General features: G+C 40.4%; 1 long non-coding RNA gene across 2 annotated transcripts in view; it reads left to right on the top strand.

Annotated features, from left to right (window-relative positions):
* The first annotated feature begins 707 nt into the window (after nucleotides 1–707).
* The window catches only part of LOC148897383 (uncharacterized), a 32,247-nt gene continuing 9,145 nt past the window's right edge, over nucleotides 708–23,809 (top strand). The window contains exons 1-2 of one of the 2 annotated variants that reach the window (XR_016114919.1): nucleotides 708–895; nucleotides 20,734–20,893. This is a non-coding gene — a long non-coding RNA (uncharacterized LOC148897383). Of the gene's footprint in view, nucleotides 896–16,720; nucleotides 16,892–20,733; nucleotides 20,894–23,809 lie in introns of those variants that run through there. The other variant, XR_016114920.1, reaches the window with a different exon arrangement.

Genomic DNA, 23,809 nt, shown 5'->3' on the forward strand with positions numbered 1-23,809 from the left:
CCCCTGACCGAAAAAAAAAGACGCATTCTCGCGGTCCTTCCATCACGTCAATGTATTTTGCTGTACTTGTTTGGTCTGAAAACGTTGTGTTGCAACAAAAAGAGCCAGAAGAGGGCGACCAAGCTCCATATAAGGAATTTATCTGCCTGTGGAAATGAAGGTGGCCACGGGAGGTCGCCATTTTGTGCCTCTTTTTTTTGGGTGAGAGATTTCCCCCCCAATGTTGCCTCAAAATGGCACAAATAAATTCTTTAATCGATTGCAAACATGTATGCTTTCCTCTTCACAACTATTTGAATCATATTCATCACTGGATGTGTAACAAGAAAGCATATTCTCTGAATCTGAAGCCATTGTTTTGATTCACTAGCAATGCAAGACGTCTTGGCGTGATGTCACGAACTGGGGGCGGGACTTTCAGAAAATGCCCAATTTGCAGCTCATTTTTTTTGCAGATTTTAGACACTTTAAGTCATTTTTTATTGGTGTTTTGCATTTGACTAAAAATATCATACTGCATGTTTTGGGTATTTTTGATGCTATCAAACGTTTTTCTGATGTCAGTTAAAAAAGTGACGTCGGGTGTCCTTTAAGAGATTTTTCATTTGCAATCGGTGCAAGATTTCCACTTGCGGATTCATCTCATCTCATCTCATTTTCCGTACCGCTTATTCCTCATCTTGCGGATTCATCTTTTATTATATTTGACACTCTGGATCTGATTTTCTGTTTTTATTTTTGTTTGTTTCACGTTGACAGCAACTCATTTTTCTTTTGTTTCGACAGCGATTTGGAAACCAAAAAAAAGGACAATCCGCCCGCAGCGTGAATGGCAACCCGCGCACGTAAGCGCAGTCGGCAGCTGTTCTCGCCTGAGGTAGAGTCGGAGGTTACGGTGAGTGAGTGGGCAGCGAAGGGGCGGTGGGTTGGGGGTGGGGGTGGGGGTCGACCCCTCACCGTTGCATTTGCCTTCTGGTCCAAGTTGTAGCTGGTGCCAAACTGGCCGTGTTTAACCTTTGGGCCATGTTGGATGGAATTGATTTGCATTATGAGCATTTAAATGGCTCTTCAATAAACAAACAAACCAATACATACATAAATAAATACATTTTCAGATAATTACATTGTCAGATAAACAAATAAACATCCACACGAATAAATAAATAAATAAATAAATAAACAACTAAATAATTCAAGAAATAATCAGAGAAATAAACGATCAGATAAATACATAAATTATTAGATAAATACACTAAGAGACAAATAAATAAATAAATAAATAAATAAATAAATAAATGAATAAATAAATAAACAACTACATTGTCAGATAAATAAATTGTCGGATAAATAAATTATCAGATAAACAGCCACGTGAATAAATAAATACATAAGTAAATACATACGTACAGACCTAAATAAATAAATAATCAGATGAATAAATTATTACATAAACACATTGTCAGATAAAAGAAAAAAAATGTCAGATAAATAAATTATCGGATAAATACATAAATTATTAAATAAATAAACGAAGAGACAAATAAATAAATATATAAATAAATAAATAAATAAATAACCGACATTGTCAGATAAATAAATTGTCTGATAAAGAAATTATCAGATACATAAACAGCCACATAAATAAATAATAAATAAATAATAAATACATACGTACCTACATAAATAAATAAAGAATCAGATAAATAAATTATTACAGAAATACATACATACAGATAAATGAAAAAAAAAATCAGATAAATAAATGTAAAAATAAATAAATACATAAATACATAAAAAAATAAATACATTGTCAGATAAATAACTTGTCAGATACGTAAATAAAGTATCAGATAAATAGACAAATGATCAGATCAATAAATAAACAGCAATCTAAATAAATGAATCTTCTCAACAAATGTCCGTCCGCCACATATGGCAGTGGCTCTGTTTTAGGATGCAGAGTCTCCGCTGAGAACAACCAAAGTTAGGAAACAAACAAACCTGGTGTCGGTTGTCCTTCAAATATGCGCAAAATGGGCTACGTCGTCTTTGTTGGGGTGTCTCAGACACCAAAGAGCCACCGCATCGTGTCTGCCCTTTGGACCGTTCCCATTTTATTGGCTTCTCTCGCTCTGCCCTTTCCAGCGGACACACAATTATGACTGATTATCTGATCCGACCTTTACATCCGTCAAGTTCTTGTTTTGACCCCAGGGTTCCGTCATCTTCAAAATGGATCCGTCCAAAGGAGCAAGTAAGAATAAATGCCACATTTTGGACGCCATTGATGATGTGCCTTCATTTTGTTTAACTCGTTGACTGCCAGAGAATGTGCACAAAATGTGTCCACTGCAATGCCAGGGTTTTCGGCATTTTTACTCAAGGACTACATAAACATTGTAACTAGCTAGATAGCTCGATAGCTAGCTCATTCCACAGCTAACTCGCTAGATAGATAGATAGCTCGAAAGCTCGCTAGCTCGCTCGATAGCTAGCTCATTCCACAGCTAGCTCGCGAGATAGATAGATAGCTCGATAGCTAGCTCATTCCACAGCTAGCTCGCTAGATAGATAGATAGCTCGAAAGCTCGCTAGCTCGCTCGATAGCTAGCTCATTCCACAGCTAGCTCGCTAGATAGATAGCTCGAAAGCTCGCTAGCTCGCTCGATAGCTAGCTCATTCCACAGCTAGCTCGCTAGATAGATAGCTCGAAAGCTCGCTAGCTCGCTCGATAGCTAGCTCATTCCACAGCTAGCTCGCTAGATAGATAGCTAGATAGCTCGAAAGCTCGCTCGCTCGCTCGCTCGATCGCTAGCTCATTCCACAGCTAGCTCGCTAGATAGATAGATAGCTCGAAAGCTCAAAAGCTTGCTAGCTCATTCCACAGCTAGCTCGCGAGATAGATAGATAGCTCGATAGCTAGCTCATTCCACAGCTAGCTCGCTAGATAGATAGATAGCTCGAAAGCTCGCTAGCTCGCTCGATAGCTAGCTCATTCCACAGCTAGCTCGCTAGATAGATAGCTCGAAAGCTCGCTAGCTCGCTCGATAGCTAGCTCATTCCACAGCTAGCTCGCTAGATAGATAGCTCGAAAGCTCGCTAGCTCGCTCGATAGCTAGCTCATTCCACAGCTAGCTCGCTAGATAGATAGCTAGATAGCTCGAAAGCTCGCTCGCTCGCTCGCTCGATCGCTAGCTCATTCCACAGCTAGCTCGCTAGATAGATAGATAGCTCGAAAGCTCAAAAGCTTGCTAGCTCGCTCGATAGCTAACTCGCTCGATCGCTAGCTCGCTCGCTAGGTAGATAGCAAGATAGATAAATATATGCGTGTATTTGTATGTATTAATAATAATACATTTCATTTTAAGCGCCTTTCAAAGCTCTCAAGGACACTTTACCGTCACAGACAAGCATAGTTACTATAATAAATAAAATACTATATATATGTGTGTGTGTGTGTGTGTGTGTGTATTTATATTTACTATATGAATATATCCGCTGGGATTAAAGCGTCCCCGCGTCATCCGTCTCCTCAATGCGACACTGTCGGAGAATTGATTGACTCAATTACCCCGCAATTGATTATGTGCTAAGCGGAGTTGTTTGGATTGTACGACGCGCGCCGAAGGGAGGCTAACGTGTGCTATTATCTTCCGGATTTTATTACCTCATCACTTTATTACCTCCTCCGCGGAGTTTGTTTCCGTTAATATGGATTTGTTGTGCGCGTAGCCGCTCCTTGGCTAACTAAAGGCTGATGCGAAATCAAGCTAATGAAAGGCTGGACTACATTTCTATTTCTAAATAGATACACTTGCTAACTTGCTAACTAAATTTGCTTTCTGACTCACTCTTACCGATTGACCAGCGGCAGGATGGATGAAGATCCCGCCCGCTTAAGGCATGACACCCCGCGAAATCGTACGCGCGCCGTTAGCGAATTGTTGACACGCAAGGCGGCGTGCGTGCTGACTTGCGATCGCTAAAAATCAATCGGAAGAGAAAGACGTCCGTTTTGGCAACCTTGCTCATTCGTGGACAATGGGATGGCCGACACGCACACACACACACACACACACACACACACACACACACACACACACACACACACACACACACACACACGCACGCACACGCATATATACACTATTTAAAACAGCAGAGCTAGAATGGCAGATCTAAAATAGCCGATTTAAAATGGCAGATTTAAAATGGCAGATCTAAAATGGCCGATTTAAAACGGCAGATCTAAAATGGCAGATCTAAAACAAATGGCAGATATAAAATGGCAGATATAAAATGGCAGATATAAAATGGTGGATCTAAAATGGCAGATCTAAAATGGCACATCTTAAATAAATGGCAAATCTAAAATGGCAGATCTAAAATGTCCGCCTTTGAAATATTTGTCTTTCTCTATATTTGCTTTCTCTGCGATAATTTTACCTAGTTCCTCATCAATTGTGTTCTGTTTAGCTGGGTTGATAGCTTTTTGCATCAAGTGTACAGATGGCATGTGCGGGTTGTTTGTGGAGATTGATTGATGGGATATTTTAACCTTGCAGTCTACACCCTGCCTTTGAACTATCAAAGTTGAAAGGAGTCCAAATTTCACTGTTTTCTCTCCATTTTCTCACACTTTCTCTTTCGTCTGCCTGTCTCTTTAATGTTTAAACCACCGCCCCTCACTGCTGCGTTCTTGACCAATCACGTGGCTTTAACCGAAGACTGGGGGCGGGGAATAGAGGACGAAATCAAGCCGGCTGCCATTTTGTTGTTAGAACGAGCTCGTTCGTGAACGACACATCACTCATTGTGGTGCTCCGTGTGTATCCCGAAAAATAGTTCCTACGCCAAGATAAAATTTTCATAAATTTAACGTTTGTAAACTGCAAAGTTCGTAAGCCAAGGAGTTTGTAAACCGAGGTATCACTCACCGTATTGGCTGTCTTAAAAATAATAAATAAAAAAATCTGGTTCCGCCACAGATGGTGAAACTCTGTTATCGGCCCAAAGACACACCATCCAAAGCGGACGATGTCCTTTCAGCTTGACTGCTGACCACAATCAAAGCGGCGATAAATCCTACGATCACCCCTTCCCCGAACCCCCCCTTAAGGTGACGAAACGAGCAAATAAGCAGCGCGATGAAGGAACCTTACTCGCTTCGTCCCGTAACTTGCCCGACGTCTGTAAAACTCGATGAATCCTGAAGACGTCCGTAAAAAACATTTTTTTTCCCAGTTCTCAATCAACATTTTTTTAATTTCGCATTCTTTTCAATGGCGCCCACAGTGGAAATAGTGAGAGAGATTAGACAGAATAAGAAGTTATCATCTTTAAAAGTTTCATGCTGTTATATGCTCAGTCAACACTTGTGACTCGAATGCACAATTGTAGCGCAGACAACCTGGGGTCAATCTGAGGTCAACTGACACAGCAACTTAAACTGTCATCTTCATCTCGGAGATCTGGCCTTGGACAGAATTTAAGACTTGGGAAACTCTTTATGACCGAAGCAATTTACGACATGAAACTCCTTCACAGGAAGAGCTCATTAGCCAGGTTACAAATGTATCAGTTCATGGAAGAAACAATGTTTTATTGCTTACAGCCGGTCGCGCTTCAAACGCCCAGGGGCGTGGTATTCTAATTACGAAAACTATATTTTACTAATGTATCACTTAAATTTGCATATACTCTCAATAAATGGCTTGGTAGAGGGCTGCAGAATTCGGGCGTCTGTCATGAATGGCTACGTCTCCTGCCGGCAGTAAAGACAATCTTTGTCAACAGTGTCCGATCAAACATCTCTGAGAAATAGTCATTTTTATTTTTTATTTTTCTGTCGAATAAATAAACAAAAGAGTAATTTGTTGGAAGTGATTCCCAGGAAAAACCGCCTCCCATAATCAGGAAATAAGCTCCGTTGGATTGTGCCCGAAGGACGAGTCTATTTTCCCCAAAAAGTAATTTTTATAGACACTGGCAGGAAAATCAATAGCGCACGCGGGGGAATGTGGTGGGCTAAACCGCAAAAGGAGAAAAATAAATAAAAAATACAAATATATTTCTTAAAGAATGTGACTGCTTCTTCAAAATGGGTTTTCAAATGAGTGTGTGTGTGTGTGTGTGTGGGGGGGGGGGGGGGGGGGTGTTGTGTAGCTTCTTTTCCCTTTTATAAGAAAAAAAAAGGCTTTAAACAGCTAACCTTGGCTTCAAAATGACCTGGCATCAATCAATAGCTAAAAAAAAAACACAAATCTTGCTAAAGCTATCCATTTGCTATCTATTTGGTATCTAGCTGGCTATCTATTTGCTATCCATTTGCTATCAATTAGCTATCAATCATTTACTATCCATTTGCTATCTATTTTGCTATCTATTTGCTATCTATTATCTAGCTACCTAGCTGGCTATCTATTTGCTATCTATTAGCTGTCTGGCTAGCTATATAGCTATGTAGCTGACTATTTATTAGCTAGATGGCTATATAGCTTGTTAGCTAACTGTCTAGCTGGCTATCTATTGGCTATCTAGCTATCTATCTATTTTTGCTATCTATTTTCTATCTATTATCTAGCTACCTAGCTGGCTAAATATTTGCTATCTATTTGCTATCTATCTATTTACTATCCATTTGCTATCTATTTTTGCTATCTATTTGCTATCTATTATCTAGCTACCGACCTGGCTATCTATTTGCTATACATTTGCTATCTATTTGCTATCTATGAACTATCTGACTAGCTAGCTAGCTATGTGGCTGACTATTTATTAGCTATATGGCTATCTAGCTAGTTAGCTAACTGTCTAGTTGGCTATCTATTCTGTAGTTATCTGTTAGCTAGCTAGCTAGCTTTCTATCTATTTGACTTACTTCTGGGTTGAGTGAACGCTGGCGCATGTTGCTGCCGCTGCTTAACCGCAGCCAAACTGATCCTGTGACTGTAAAGTGACGTTGAGAGTTTTGAAAGGCGCTTATGAATGAAATGGATTATTATTATAATTAATTACGTGCGGAGGAAATTCGGGAATGGCAGTGAATGAGTTAATTTACCCACAACACATGTCATTTTTCCACCTCTGTTTCCCCTCCCATTTATTCACCTTCAACACGACCGCAAAGAGCTTACAGCACGATTCTTTCTATTCACGCCATTTCCTCCACTTTCATGAGCAATTTTCATTTTTTTTCCCCCGCTCTCGCTGCGTGATCTCGATAAATGCCATTTAACTTGATTTTTTTTTCCTTCCTCAGGATAGTAAAACAGAAAAGTAGATTGAAAAAAAAAAATGGCCGACCCCCCCAAGAAACCCAGCCGGTACGTTGAGTTGATCTTGGCACTGTAGCATTGTGGCGGTGGAATGGAATTGTTCCCGGAATCTCATTCTTTCCATCTCACAGTTCATTTCATCAAATAAATGCCTCTGTGCCTTCCTTTTTCCAATTGAAAATGTCATTTTCACACCAACTATTACGACATACGGTGGACACCGGCTACATAGAAAGTTTGCATTCCTCGTCTCTTCCTTATTTTTCTTGACCAGTGATAGAGAAGAGACAGAATAGAAGTTATCGTATTTAAAAAGTCCCATGTTGAAACTCATTTAATAGAAAGTGAACTAGCTAGCTAACTCACTTAGAAAGCAAGCTAGCTAGCTCGATAGATGAACATGGAATTTCACGAGTTTGATTTGTTTTCACGGGCCCAATAAAATGATGTGGCGGGCCAGATTCGGCCCCCGGGCCTTGGCTTTGACACATGTGATGTAAGGGATTAGCCAGCTAGCTGAATAGAAAGAGAACTATCTAGCTAGCTCACTTAATAGATGAGCATAGAATTTCACAAGCTAGATTTGATTTGTACGATTGCAACGTCAAACAGATGCGTGAACACTAATTCAAAAGCGACGTGCCGTCTATTCGTGGTCCACTACCTGTCTAATCGCGGCCGCTGTCATCTTTGCGATCCCATTTGTTCCACTTGGCACGTTACGCTTATGTGAATTGTCGACACTCCAAAAGCGCCCCCTCCCCCCTGTTCGCACCAATCCAACGACGACAATCTCGCCAAATGTTTGCGTTCGCGGCTTGCGCCCTCGAGTTGATGAAAGTTCTCGTCGCAGCTGTCGACCTCTCGCCAACGGAAAATCAGCCATTTTCTCTCCCTTGGAGAAGTGAGTCGGCGTTCGCTGCTCAGCGCGTCGTGACGAAGCATCTGCGACGTGATTGCTCTCCCCTAGCCGCCTTATCGTTGGCCACCCTGACGCATTTTTCCATTCTCCCACACTCTTCACGCTGATGCACCGCCGCCTTACCTTCCCCTCTCCTCTGCACCCTCCCTCACATCTCATGACATAATTCCTCACCTCCCTCATGCTGCTGTCCTCTGCCGTCTCATTTAGTCTCCCCCTTTTCTGCCACCGGCGTAGGAGGTCCAAAATCCTTGAAAAAACTGTGTCCTCGCAGCGACACTCTCACTCACCTCTCCCAGAATGATCTCTAGGAACCATTCCAATCTGGTTTCCGCCCTCACCACAGTACAGAATCAGCTCTCTTAAAAGTCACGATGGATCTTCTTTTGGCAGCTGACGCCGGTTTACTCTCCATCTTGGTACTTCTTAACCTCACTGCAGCTTTTGACACCATTTCTCATCCCGTCTTCCTTGACAGACTTTCATCCAAAGGGATCACCGATGCGCCCGTACGCTGGTTCCACTCGTATCTCTCTGGCTAACTAGCTAACTAACTCGTTAGCGGGGAAGTTAACTAACTTGCTAGAGGCCTAGCTAATGAACTCTTAAGCAGTCAAGTTAACTAATTCAATAACGGGATAGCTAAATTAATTTGCTAGCAGGCTATCCAACAAACTCTCGCGCTGGCTATTGTATTTTATTTATTGTATTCTATTTGTGATTGTATTTTATTTATGATAGTACCTATGCTTGTCTGTGACTGTAAAGTGTCCTTGAGAGCTTTGAAAGGTGCTTAAAATTTAATGTATTATTATTATTATTATTATCAAGTTAACCAATTCACTAACGGGCAAACTAGCCAAACTGCTGGCAGGCTAACTAACTAAATTCCGAGTCGGCTAACAAAAGAACTTCTTAGCAGGCTAGCTAAGTAATTTTCGACCGGTCAAGTTTACAAAGTCGCTAGCGTCAAGTTAACTAATTCTCTAGCGGGCTACCTAACTCAATTTGCTAGCGAGCGAGCCACCAAACTCGATAACAGGCGAGTTAACTAACTCACCATTCTGGCAAGCTAACTAACTTGGCTTGCGGTCAAGTTAAGCAATTCTCTAGCAGGCTAGATAACCAAATTGCGAGTGGGCTAGCCAACCAAATCATTAGCAAACGAGCTAACAAAAACAAACATCTATCTCCAATGGCAAAATCAAGAGGTGGCACAAAATACAAGCGCATAAACCGCTCGCAATGGAGCGACTGCGCACATGAAAATAAATAACTAACTAAATAAATAAAAACGCCGCCCGCATCATGTTGATGTCACGTTAGAGATGAGACAAAAACGTGTCAATCTGCGAGGCGCGATGACATTTGTTCCCCGACGCCGCCCGCTCGCGTTTTGGACCGAGCAGACGTCATGGTCGCATCTTTTTAACACTCCTCAGCCACCTCGTCACCGTCACCGCAGTGGGCGGGAAAAGCTCAGAGCTTGGCGGGAGGTCGAGCGTGTTTGTTTTGCTCGCATCTTCGCTTTATAGACTGTCTGGCTTTTCGCTCTTGGCGCCGTGGCTTGCGAAAAAAGGCAAACTTTGAACACGAGTTAGTTAGCTAGCCTGATAGCGACTAAGTTAGCTAGCCAGATAGTAATTTGGTTAGCTAGCGAATTGCTTTACTTGACCACAAGCAAGTTAGTTAGCGAGACCAATAGCAATTTAGTTAGTTAGCCTACTAGCAGTTTAGCTAGTTTGCCCGCTAGCGAATTGGTTAATTTGACAGAATGGTGAGTTAGTTAACTAACATGTTAAGGTGTTTGGTGGCTAACCCGCTAGCAAATGAAGTTAGGTGTCCCGCTAGTGAATTAGTTAACTTGACTGCTTACGAGTTAGTTAGCTAGACCTATAGCGACTTAGTTAGCCTGCCCGCTGGTGAGTTAGTTAGCTCGCCTGTTAGCAAGTTAGTTAGCTAGCCTGCTAGTAAATTAGTTAGCTAGCCCGCTAGCGAGTTAGTTAGATAGCCCACTAGCAAATTGGTTCACTTGACCGCTAGCGAATTGGTTCACTTGACCGCTAGCGAGTTAGTTAGCTCGCCCCCTAGCTAGTTAGTTAGCTTGTCTGTGAGTGAATTAGTTAACTTGACTGCTTACGAGTTAGTTAGCTAGGCCTCTAGCAAATTAGTTATCTTGCCCGCTAGCGAGTTAGTTAGCTAGCCTGCTAGCAACTTACTTAACTAGCCCGCTAGCAAATTGCTTAGAAAAAGTGTATGACATATAACTACTTTAGTCGTAAAACTCAATATTCTGTGGGTCCCGGAATTTAAGTGACAATGACAAAAACCCTGGCACCGGAGTGGACACATTTTTGTGCATCGTCTGGCAGTGAATGAGTTAATAGAAAAATAGGAGAGCAGTCTTTACCCGAATGGATTGAAAATGGGGGAAAATAAAAGGAAAGAGCATGCGAAGTACCCCTTCCGGACACCAGGGGGCCACGTTGGGCTTCCGTGTTTGCCGACGACTTGTTCCCTTTTTTTCTGACTGAAATAAATGTGTCGCCATATAAACTCTCAGTTTGTTCTGTATTCGGGGATCACCCCCAAAAAAAACGGAGGACAAGCTGACAGAGTGTAGCGTGAAAGGGGGAAACCACAGGAAGAGGGAGAAGGAAATAACAAAATAAAAGAAACAAACAAAAAGAAAAGAAAAGAAAAGCGGGAAGATGGCGCCAACGGAAGCTTTGTTTGTCCAAATCAAAAGCTACTTGTGTGTTTTTCACGCGTGCGTCACTTTGCACTTGATGACAAGGCAAGCGACACTTTTCTTTGTGTTTGCGTGCTGGTGGCCACATACAACATCATTCGTGTGAGGATACACACACACAAGTGTGTGTGTGTGTGTGTGTGTGTGTGTGTGTGTGTGTGTGTGTGTGTGTGTGTGTGTGTGTGTGTCTGTGTGTATCTGGCTGTATATCTGTTTGTGTGTACATGTATGTTTGGATGTGTATTTGTGTGTGTGTGTGTGTGTGTCTGTGTGTGTTTGTGCATGTGTGCAAATGTGTGTATGCGTGTGTATTAGTGTGTGTGTGTATGTATGCGTGCATGTGTGTGTGTGCCTGTGTGTAAATGGCTGTGTGTGTTTTTGTGTACGTGGATGTTTGGATGTGTATTTGTGTGTGTATGTGTGTGCATTTGTGTGTCTGTGTGTGTCTGTGCATGTGTGCAAATGTGTATGTGTGTGTATTTGTGTGTGTGTGTGTGTGCATGTGTGTGTACGTGTGTATCTGATGTGTTGGATGTGGATGTGTATTTGTGTGTGTATGTGTGTGCATTTGTGTGTCTGTGTGTGTCTGTGCATGTGTGCAAATGTGTGTACTTGTGTGTGTGTGTTTGTGTGTACGTGGATGTTTGGATGTGTATTTGTGTGGGTATGTGTGTTCATTTGTGTGTATCCGTGTATTTGTGTATATGTATGCGTGCATGCATGTGTGTGTATTTGTCTGTGTGTGTGTTTTTGTGTATGTGTATGTTTGGATGTGTATTTGTGTGTGTGTGCATTTGTGTGTTTGTGTGTGTGCGCAAATGTGTGTATGTGCGTGTATTTGTGGATGTATTTGTGTGTGTGTGTGTGTGTGCGTGCATGCATGCATGTATGTGTGTGTGTGTGTGTGTTTGAAAGGAAGCTGCTGCGTGTATGACAACAAAATGGTCGCCAGACGACAGAGCCGTCACGTTTCCGAAAGCCCGCGGCGGCAAAATAGAGCACTCAGCTTGTTTTTCTTGAGATGGATATGAACGCATCGTGCGCTTTTGGGAGGGAGTGAGGGGGGGGTGTTGTTTTTGTTGTTTTTGTTGTTGTTGTTTTTTTGTGTGTGTGTGTGTGTGTGTGTGTGTGTGGCCTTTCGCCGTGGCGTCATGTGTATTTGTCTTTGTGTTGAACGTGTGTTGGGAACGGCAAACGGCTTAAGGACCACGTCATGAAAAGGGGCGTGTCCGCCATACGGGGAGAGGCTAATTTCAAATTGTTATATATCATCCCCAATAACAATCGTTATTTTTGACTTTGGATTTTAAAACTAACAATTCATCAAATTCATAACAGCCTCGCAAGGCCAACCTTAACGACAACATGGTCCGCGAAACAAAAGTGATTTTGAGACCCCCCGTCGTAAAGACTTCCAGTTGATCTACGCCGCCACTTGAGTGTCAGGCGCCCTGGTTGGCCTTAGCTTGACAAATCCCGCCTACAAAAATGGAAATTCCTTGACGTTTGACCAAGAACCCGGCGGAACCGATGTCGGGCTTTTAACCTTTTCACCTGGTCCACGTGATTGGTCAAGAATTTCTTATTCCGTCTGGCGGCGGCACTGAGCTGTCCGCCGTCAATAAGTGAAGACATCTGCTCGCTGACGCCAGCGCAAGCTCGCAGCATCGATTCTTCTATTTCCTTCTCGGGCCAAGCGAGACAATATGATTCATAAAGAGAGTGAGTCATCACCCCTCCGCCACTCTACCAGCACTACCGCACCCCCCCCACTGCTCCCCCATTTCAGTGACAGTGTACAGTACAGTGATACCTCGGTTTACGAACCCCTTGGCTTGCGAACTTTTCGCTTTCCGAACATTAAATTGATGACAATTTAACCTTGGCATACAAACTATTTTTCGGGATACACACGGAGCTGCCACAATGAGTGATGTGTCATTCGCGAACTAGCCTATTCTCCTAACAAGAAAATGCCAGCCAACTTGTTTTTGTTCTCTATTCCCCGCCCCCAGTCTTCGGTTAAAGCTACATGATTGGTCAAGAATGCAACAGAGAGGGAGGGGGGTGGTTTACAGAAACACAGAGCTGCAAACATGAGATAGACAGAGAGAGAGTGAGGCTGTTCTCCTCACAAGAAAATGGCAGCCAACTCATTCCTTTATTCCCGCCCTCAATCTTCGGTAAAAGCCACGTAATTGGTAGAATGCAGCAGTTTAACTTTGATAGTTCAAAGACTGCAAGGTTAAAATATCCCATCAATCAGGCTAAACAAATAAACCGCACAAGCCATCTGTACACTTGATGCAAAAAGCTATCAAGCCAGCTAAACAGAACACAATTGATGAGGAACTAGGTAAAATGATGGCAGAGAAAGCACCTACAAGGGATCATTCCTCAAGATGGTGGTGTAGATTTAAGGCTTTGAAAATTAGAAAGTAGAAAATTATGTTTTATGTGGACCTGGGAACAGATTATTGTCATTTTAATGGTTTCCTATTAGAAATTAATTTTTGGGATACACACTTTGCGCCTTACACACTCTGGGACCCAATTACGTTTGTTAGCCAAGGTATCACTGTAGCCTGAAACAGTCAACTCTATCTGAACATTTGCTGGGGAGATAAAATGCCATCAACGACCATCACAAAGGTCAATAAAAGCACTTTATTATACAGTACAGTTTAATCATTTAATTACTGTCCTTATGGAATGTGACTCTCCTTCCAAACAGCAATTCCCTCCCTCTGACTTCCACTCCATTCCATCAACGACCATCAAAAATGTTAATAAAATGACTTTATTATACTGTATGTTATTACAATACAGTAACACATTTATTATACATAAAATAAGGTATATTTTGTGTAGTTGTACGCCTTATTGAGTCGAAAATCATTTTATGGGGACCTGGGAACGGATTCTTCTCATTTTAATGGTTTCCTATGGGAAATTAATTTTTGGGATACACACATTTCGCCTTACATACTCTGTCTGGGAACCAATTAAGTTTGTAAGCCAAGGTATCACTGTATAAGGGTTGGTGAGAGATGGAGGGTATCGGGGGGGGGTTACAAGATTTGGAAGCCACTAAGCTAGCATGCGCGCCTGTCGCGGCGACTAAAGGCAAGACGCAGTTCGCCAGGGACACCCAAATGCACAGTAGCCTCATTATGTCACTTCCTCTCACGGCGCCGCCGTAATGTACTTTTTCTGCTTCTGCGATTTGCGACATGGCGCGGCAAGTCGCGGCGCAACACGTACACGCCTTCTCATCTCTTTATACGCGTCGAGTACTCTGCTGACCAAAGACGTTTTATTTTTTATTTTTTAATTTCACTTCAAATGACTTCTACTGAGCGTATTTGACAAAGATTCCACGGCATATATCTATATTTTAACTTTTAAGACTCGCGCTGAATATTCAGGAAGTCTTGTTTTCGAGTTGATGACGATGCCCTAAGTGACGTCACGAACAAGGGGGCGGGACTTCCTGAATCTACCCAGTTCCCAGCTCATTTTGTGGCAGTTTTGGGACATTTTAACTCATTTTTATTGGTGTTTTGCATTTGACTAAAAAGATCAGCCTGCGTGTTTTGGGTATTTTAGATGCTATCAAACGTTTCTCTGAATGTCAGTTAGGAAACAAAAAAATGGTGTCGGTTGTCCTTTAAATATCTGAAATGGATTTGTGTGTTTTTTTTTAAATCTTAAAAAAACAATCATGAATATTTGCAGTTTAATTGTTTATGACACCTTATTATATAGTGATACCTAAGCTTACGAACTTAATTTCTTCTCTGAAAGTGTGTCTAAGGCGAAAAGTGTGTCTTCCAAACATTAATTTCCCATAGGAAACCATTAAAAATGAGAATAATCCGTTTCGAGGTCCCTATAAAACATAATTTTCTAATAAATAAGCCTTAAAACTACACAAAATAGATCTTATTTTTCGTATAATAAATGTGCTATTGGATTTTAAATAAAGAAATAAACTACTGTATAATAAAGTTATTTTATTTATCTTTGTGTCGGTCCTTGATATAGTTGCCTCTTGATGATATCCGAGTGAAGTTGCCGTACTTTCTTGGAACTCTCTGAAGCCATTGTTTTGATTCTGGAGCATTGCAGTGTGTGACCAATAGTGACATCACGAAAAAGGGGGCGGGACCTTCTGAAACTGGCCACTTCCGAGCTCATTTTGTGGCAGTCTTGGAACACTTTCCGTCATTTTTATTGGTGTTTTGCATTTGACTAAAACTATCATACTGCGTGTTTTGGGTATTTTAGATGCTATCAAACGTTTTTCTGATGTCAGTTAGGAAACAAAAAAATGCCGTCGGTTGTCCTTTAAAATGTCACTCGCACTGGACTTGTACCCTAACATAAGTGCACGGTGAAAGTGGGTAGCATGCGCGCTGCTACATGTGCGCCTGGCATGGATTACGTCCCCGGGAGACGCACTTCAATGGAGCCCCCGTGTGACTTTTTGCATGAATGCGTTTAACTTCGCCAGAGTGCAACAAGAGTGGTGTGAGACAAGAATCGTCATATGTCACGCTCGGGCGCACCGCATTAATACAAGCGGAGACGAAAAGGCCCGAAACAACCTCCCCCCCACCCCCATCCCCCTTGTCCTAAAATACATTTTTTATCTGTGTGTATTAACAAATGCACGTAGACCGAAGACTTGGATTGTACTTGACTATTATTATTTGTAATTGTAATTATTTGAAATTGTAATTGACTATTATTGCTGAAATGTAATTTCAGTAATAATAGTCAAAATAAATCAGCGTAAGAATAAAGAAACAAATAGATATAAAATACATACATAAATACATCGATAGCCACATAGATAACTTCATCAATAGATAGATGAATAAATAGATTGATAAATAGATAACTAAATAAATGGATAAATGAATGGATAAGTAAAATAAGTAAATTGATTAACAAATGGAAATATAAATAGGTAAATAAAATAAATAAATAGATAAATAGATAAATTGATTGAGATAAATTGATAGATATATTGAAAAATAAACAACTAAATAAATGGATAAATAATTGGATAAATAAATAAATAAATAAATAAATAAATAAATAAATAAATAAATAAATAAATGAATAGAAAAATAAATAAATAAATAAATAAATGGAAAAATAAATAAGTAAATAAATAAATTAAAAAAATAATTTGATACAGAGATACATAGACCTGCCAAAAGGTCCTCATTTGTCAAAAATGTCCTCACTTCAAATGGTATAAAATGTTCGTGGTCCTTACAAAACTAGTCATGCAAACACACACACACACACACACACACACACACACACACACACACACACACACACACACACACACACACACACACACACACACACACACACACACACACACACACACACACCCCTACTACCATCATCGTTATTTTTATTGGATGTCAATTAATGCCAAATTCTGAATGATTCACAAAAATGAGAGTTTTGAAAGGCGCTTGTAAATGAAATGTACTATTATCATTTTCAATAAAGATGGCGATTCCGAAAATGTAGGTCAGACAGCCTCCCTCCGTGAATGCGCCCTGATGGGGAACTTTGAAGAACTTAAAAAGATGGATGTCGCAACCAACGGGGCGGTCTTGGCTTATGCATACACGACGGGGGGGAGGACGTAGGAGGGGGTGCGGTTGCAGCATCGCGGTGTTGAAATTTCAGATAGTTCACAAGGAATTAAAATGGCAGCGAGGCGGTTGAAGCCAGAAGTGGCGTCTTTTGAACGAAAGATCTAAGCGGCGCGACGCCGTTTGTAGCCTTTCGCCAAGCTAATGCTAATATTAGCGCGGATTCCAAGCTACTGAGAGCATCCCCTCCTCGACAGGAAGAGTCACCGTCGATGAGAAGGTCTCTTCAGCCGTCATCTGTACACATTTGAAGGTGTCGGACGTTTCGCTTCTTATCAAAGATGCTTCGTCAGCTAACAAAACATTGCTGGTAGTTTCGGTCCTATATATATATATATCCCTACTGTCGAGACGTGGCGGTGCCGGACTGTGCTATGATTGGTCCCTGCTCTCAGGTTGGGGGGAGCAGAGGACTACTCCCTGCAGCTACACTGATGACTTCTATTCTCCTGCCTGAGTATGGGGTCTACGACTGGCCTAATTTCCCTCATTTGATCTGGTATCACCTCACCAGCATAACTAAGCCTACGTCGCCTAAGAAGTCAGTTGTAGGAACCATCCAAAATGAACCTCACCCCCACCATGGCGATTTAGTGAAGGGTTTTGCTGTTTTATGAAAATAGCTTTATTTGGTGTGAGTGCTCTCCTGACATGTTTTGATGTTTTGTCGGCCACGAGCAGCATATGACGTCTAAAGCTTCGACGATCTATATTAAATCTCTCGGTAATCAGCGATTATTAACTAGCGGTTTAATTACAGAAACACCCCCCCACCCCTCGCCCCCCAGAGGTGTTTTTAATGAGCCGCTCTCTTGAGATTGGAGCACACCTATCACATCCTTTATTAGAGGAAGATTCATTAATGGAGGTGCTCGGGCTCCCGGGGACTTTTTATCACTATGACTCAAGAAATGAATTGAAGATTATTTTTTTTTAAACGTACAACTGACAAAGTTTTATTCACCGCGTTCTCATTTTCATCAAGTGAGTTCCTCCGTAACGACAGTTTTGATTGAATTTACATTGACATCATTTCCTTTGAGACAGAAATGGCCTAAAATGGTGGCTAGGTGTATAGCTTAACATTGGCAGCTAGTGTAGCATAGGTTATCAGATAGCGTAGCATGGGCTAGCTGCGCATTTTTTTTTTCTTTGAATCTCCATTTTAGACTCTGCTACTTTTCTTTTAAGTACACCATACTTCTATGCTACGCTAGCTGCTAATTGAAGAAACCAACGAAGGGAAATGTGTTTGAATATAAACTAATTACATGTGAAAATTGACCCGGAGGGAAGTCACAAATAAGTGACAGTTTAAATATCACAGCCGTGATTCAAATTGGTTATGAAATTAATATGAATTAACTCATTCACTGCCAGGCCATGTGCAAAAATGTGCCCACTTCAGTGCCAGGGTTTTTGTCATTTTTCACTCAAATTGCAGGACCCACAGAATATTGAGTTTTAGGACGACAGTATATAAACATACATTTCAGTGTTAGAAACCTTAGACTCTGTTCTTTCATCAAAAAGGTTAATTCCTAAGTTAAATGGGTCTGGAGTTATCTGAGCTTGAAATGGGGGCGACTGTACAAAATACAATACAACACATACATATTGATTCATATAGCGTCTTAACAGTAACAAAGTGCTAACATGGACAAAAGGCAAACGCTGCCTTCTCGTGGAAAGGGAAAAATATTGGCAGAGGTCTGACCAGCACTTTATCGGCACCCCCCCCCCCTGCAAGAAAAATCAAAACCCGAACAAATTCAGGATCGGCGCTCCATGTCACACTTTTCAATTCCTGAATAAATTCGGGAATGGCAGCGAATGAGTAAAGCCGCATTCTCATCCATCACTGGAAGCGGCCATTTTGGGTTCGCCGGGAGGCCATTTTGGGCTCGCCGTTCAAATAATAATAATATAATAATATATTTCATTTCTAAGCGTCTTTCAAAACTCTCGAGGTCACTTTTGTCACGATATGGTTGGCGACCAACGGGTGGCGCTGTCGGCCCCGCCTGCAGCAGCACAGCTGTTGGTCGCCCAATCAGTGGCAGTGAAAAGGACTCCCGGCACGACCATTCCTTGTCGGGTCATTGTATGTGTTTGCTGCACCCTGTCAGGTTTCTTTCATCTTGGCACACACGGAAGTTAATAGATAGAAAGCTAGCTAGCCAGCTAATAGATAGCTAGCAAGATAGCTAGCCACCTCGATAGCTCGATACCTAATAGCTCTCATTAGCAACGTGACGCCCTGTCATACGTATGTGACTCTCAATGCATCCGAGGCTAACTTGTCTTAGTTTGATGTTTACTTTGACGCAAAGTAGCGATAAACAGCTTGAAGTGGAAACATAAGCGACAAAAGACTAAAACGGAGACGGTTCCGCCGTGCCGTTTTTGAGGCATTTGATGACATTTTCTTTCTTTCAGACTCACCTGCGGGGACAATTAAAGCAAGTTGAGGCTGACGGATTGTTTATTATCCAACCGTGTGTGAATGTCGACAAGAATTAAACACCGAGAGGCGTTCGTTCGGTGAATCGTATTTCAGCCTCGTCGGAGTGAGAGAAGCGTCGCTATCTTCGGTTTGACCTTTAAAGTAGCTTCCAGAATTCGCCAGAATTTCTTGGAGGGGGGGGGGGGGGGTGAATGCATCTAACTAGAATGTCAAATTGTCGAGGGCATAACATCATACTGGTAACTGATCGGTGATATTTACGATATACGTTATTTTTATCGGAGTTGGGCGGATATTTTGATGCCTTATTGCTGCTTCACAAACCAACAAAGAAAAATGCACGTCTGATGTTAGTTTTTCAAAATAAATGAGAGAATATCTTCTGTGAGGAACATTTGGGTCATGTTACACACAAGATCAATTTCAAGGTTAAATTATAGGTCATAGGTGTGTGTGTGTGTGAGTGTATGTGTATGTATGCATTTATGTAATAATAATAATAATAATAATAATAATAATAATAATAATACCTTTCAAAGCTCTCAAGGACACTTTACAGTCACAGACAAGCATAGGTACTCTAATCAATAAAATGCAATCACAAATAGAATGCAATAAATAAAATACAATTATAAATAGAAACAAGAGAGCGAGCTACACAGAAAATGCAATTTTAAATAGGTGGGCTTTTGTGATGGGACTTGACGGTGGGAAGTATATGTATTTATGTCTTTATTTATTCACCCATTTATTGATTTTTTATTCGCCCATTTATTTATTTGGTTATTTAGTTAATTATTTGCTCGTTTATTTAGTTATTTATTTTATTTTTTATTCACACATTTATTTATTTATTTGTTGATATTTTTGCCCATTTATTTATGTATTTATGTATATATTTATTCACACATTCATTGATTTTTTTTATTCGCCCATTTATTTAGTTAGTTATTTATTCATCCATTCATCCATTTATGTACGTATTTATTTATTTATTTATTTATTTATTTATCCATTTATTTAATTACTTATGTATTTGCCCATTTATTTATCCATGTATTTATTTATTTATTTGTTTGTTTGTTTGTTTTTTTATATGCTCATCTATTTATTCATTTAGTTATTTATCCGCCCATGTATTCATTCATTCATTCATTCATTCATCTATTCGCATATGTATTTTTATTTATTTATTTATTTATTTATTTATTTATTTATTCGTTTGTTTTTTATCTGCTCATCTATTCATTTAGTTATTTATCTGCCCATGTATTCATTCATTCATTCATTCATTCATTCATTCATTCATTCATGTATTTGCATATGTATTTTTATTTATTTATTTATTTATTCATTCATTCATCTATTTATGTATTTATTCATTTGATTATTCATGTGGCCACCCATTTATTTATTTATTTATTTATTAGTCACCCATCTATTTATTTATGTATTTATGTATTTGTTTATGTGCTCACCCATTTATTTAACTTATTTATTGATGTGTTTTTTATTCCTTTGTGTGTTTATTTATTTCTCCATATTTTTTAACAAGGCACATGAAATCAATGAAGGTGATGCCCTAATTTGAGTTCTTCCCCTCTCACTCCGACCCACAACCCCCCAAGACCCTCACCTCCCCTCCCCTCCCCCACTTCTTGCTTTCAGTGTGATGGATGGTGGGCGAGGTGCAGACAAATACGTTATTTGCCACCTGAGATGAGAAGAAAATCATGGCGAGGAGCCATTTGTGCCAGGCTGAGCTGATGAATGTAACCATTATCCAGGGTGAGAGATCCGGTCTCATAATGTCGGGGGACGGGGGGGGGGGGTCCGAGGGGGATGGATTCCTAAATGGAGGCACAGAGTCAAATTAAACGCTGTTGGAGCATCCCCACCCACGCAATTTAATTCCCATACAGTCATCCCTCGGTTTACGAACTCCTTGGCTTACGAACTTTTCAGTTTACGAACGTTAAAGTTATCCTCTATTCCCCGCACCCCAGTCTTCGTTTAAAGCCACGTGATTGGTCAAGAATGCAAAAGTGAGGGGAGGTGGTTTAAACATCAAAGAGACTGGCAGACGACAGAGAGAGAGTGACAAAATGGATAGAAAACAGCGACATTTGGACTCGTTTCAACTTTCAAAAGCAGAGTGTACACTGCAAGGTTAAAATATCCCTTCAATCAGGCTCCACAAATAACCCGCACAAAAACCCATCTGTACACTTGATGCAAACAGCTGTCAACCCAGCTAAACAGAATACAATTGATGACGAATATGGTAAAATGAGCGCAGAGATAAGGGATGGTGAAAGAAGAAGGCTACGTTCCACTTAAAAAAAAAAAACACTTTATTATACCGTACAATTTATTTCTTTTATTATAATACCATACCACATTTATTGTACATAAAATAAGGTATATTTTGTGTAGTTTTCAGGCTTATTTTGTAGAAAATTATGTTTTATGGGGACCTGCGAACGGATTATTCTCATTTTAATGGTTTCCTATGGGAAATTAATTTTTGGGATACACATTTTTCGCCTTACACACTCTGTCTGGGAACCAATTAAGTTCATAAGCCAAGGTATCACTGTAATTGGATTTCTATCTGCGTTCTTGGTGATATTTGTGGCTGGATCAATACAATTGGAGGGGTGGGGACAGACAAAAATATGCAAGGCCCGTTCTTAACGGGCGAGGTAAGCTAATTATTTCGACTGAAATAAGACATCATTTTTGACATTTCCATCCCCCAGGTTGCCAAACCGCCTTCCCCGTGCCGCCACCCTGCTTTCAGGTTTATTTTGTGGAAAACCATGTATAAATTATGTCCCCCCACCCCCGCCCCCGCCAAGATTTCAAAATACGTAAATCTTTATTAATCCTGAAAGGTCAGCCTCATGTTGGAGTTGAACTTTTATTTCTTTATTTGTACAACAAAGACACGTCAGCCTAAGGTAAATGCGCTAATGAGATTAGCATCGACTTCCTATCGCCGCTAGCACCCCCTGCTGGTGACCTTTGCAAATGTCAACATGATACGTTGCCTATTTGTCATTCACTCCCGTGGAAGGTTGCATTAGCGAGATTTGGCTGATTCTTCAAAATGGAGACCCTGCGGCGTTGGCGGCCTTCGGGCTGATTGCTAATTTGCATATGCGCCAGCGTGATAAGGTAATGACGAAGCTACTTTGCACGTTCATCGATCGTAAAAGTCGGCCTGAAAGCCCTGTGATGATAATCATCAGATGTATATTATCATCTCACAATATACACATGATATATTTAGGGCCTTTGAGGTATACAATATTTATACAGTACTGTATACATTTGTTGTAGCGGCAGTACAGTGAAAAATTACCACGCTTCGATATTCTGCACGGGAACTCTGCCCGTGCCTCGTGCGCTAACAAAGCGCTTCAAATGAGCTGGAAATAAAATGCTCACGCCCACATCGGCGCAAACTTCCTCTTTCCCCAAAAAATTCACATTGCATAAAAATAAAAATAAAAATAAAAATAAAAATAAAAATTACAAGTACAAACTTAAAATTTAAAATTTATTTTAAAATACATTTTTATTTTTATTTTTATTTTTATTTTTATTTTTATTTTTATTTTTATTTTTATTTATTTTTATTTTAAATTTTAAATTTTAAGTTTTAAGTTTTAAATTTTAAATTTTAAATTTTAAATTTTAAATTTTAAATTTTAAATTTTAAAATAAAAATAAAAATAAAAATAAAAATAACCACTTATAAATAAATATATAAATGAGTTGGTGAATACATGAATAAAAATGAATCAAAAAAATATGTATTTCTTTATTTATTCATTCATTTATTATAATCATCCAACTTTAGGAGTACAGGATTTATCGCTTTTGACAATTAATTCATTACTTCAATTAATTCATTACTTCAATTAATTCATTAGTTGAGTGAACGCTGGCGTGTGGCTGCCGCTGCTCACCCGCACACAAAAATATCCAGTGACTGTAAAGTGTCCTTGAGTTTTGAAAGGCGCTTATAAATGAAATGCATTCTTCTTTTTCTTCTTGTTCTTCTCCTTCTTCTTCTTCTTCTTCTGCTTCTGCTGCTGCTTCTTCTTCTTCTTCTTCATCTTCACCGGCCGGTGTATTTTTGCTTGTGTGTGTGCGGTCGTCATGCAAGCAGTAAGAAATATCGTCCCGGATGGACGGCGGCTGTAATTCACGTAGCAGAGCGCCGGCGTTGGCTACTGCGGTTGGTCCATCAAGATCCGCGGCGGAATGGGAACCATCCGCTTCAATCCCCATCACTCATTTCGAGAAACTTCTCGCATGTCCCACCTCACCACCACGCCCTGAACGCCTCCCCGAGTCCCTTACTTGTGCTGTTGAATAATTCAGCATGGGTAGAGGCAGGTTGGGAGGCAGCAAGGTGGATTTACGGGTCATTGCCCAGTTGATCTTTCCAAAATAATTCAAAACGCCACAACACGCAAACCAGGCGCTTGAGCGCATCTCGTCGCTCACTTTTCCCATCGTCTTTTATTTCAAAATATTTATACAGTCATACCTCCGCTTACAAACTCAATCGGTTCTCACAAAGTGTGTGTAAGGCGAAAAGTTCATCTGCCAAACATTTATTTCCCATGAGAAACCATTAAAATGAGAATAATCCGTTCCCAGGTCCCCATAAAACATAATGTTCTACTA

This window comes from Hippocampus bargibanti, linkage group LG05 (genome assembly GCF_051943395.1).
Source record: "Hippocampus bargibanti isolate YZ-2025 linkage group LG05, ASM5194339v1, whole genome shotgun sequence".
Lineage (NCBI taxonomy): Eukaryota > Metazoa > Chordata > Actinopteri > Syngnathiformes > Syngnathidae > Hippocampus > Hippocampus bargibanti.